Raw genomic sequence first — 649 nt, 5'->3', positions numbered from 1 at the left:
GGAGGGCCAGTACAAAGGCATGGAAACTTTGGCCCGAGTGCATAACTGACGGTAACTTTGAGGGCTTCGATGCAGAGATTGTGCAGGGAAATTGTGTCCATGGGCAACAATATGGATCTGGAAGTCAACAATGTAGATGTTGAAGAACTGGTCGTTGAACATGCGGAGGATTTGACCACAGGTGAACTTGTTCGACTCCACAAAGAACAGCAGAAGGAGCTTGCTCGCGAGCAATCAACTGACAAAGAGGAGGATGCGGAGGAAGTTACAGATGCCAGCAGTGAATTGATTAAATTCACAGTGGAAAAATGGAATAATGTCCAGTGTTTCCTTGAATTGTACCATCCAAACAAAATTGTTACAAACAGGATCGTGAACATTGTCAATGAAAATTGAGTTAATCATTTTAGAAGAGTTATGTAAGGAAGAAGACGGCAACAGACATTGGATAAGTTTGTGATTAAAAGTGCACAAAAAAACCCAGAAGAGATGAATCTCTGGAACGAGATCTCCCTGACCTGGATATGGGGGCTCTCCTTCTGCACAATAGCCTTCTCCCCACCCACCCTCCTCTTCTCTCGTCTGTCAGGCCAGAGGTTGTGTCAGCCAACGTAAGTGTTAACTTTTTAAATGTTTTTTTAGTTTTAGT

This window comes from Macrobrachium rosenbergii, chromosome 5 (assembly GCF_040412425.1).
Source record: "Macrobrachium rosenbergii isolate ZJJX-2024 chromosome 5, ASM4041242v1, whole genome shotgun sequence".
NCBI lineage: Eukaryota > Metazoa > Arthropoda > Malacostraca > Decapoda > Palaemonidae > Macrobrachium > Macrobrachium rosenbergii.
The sequence above is the reverse complement of the archived record's forward strand: the minus strand, read 5'-3'. Positions refer to the sequence as shown.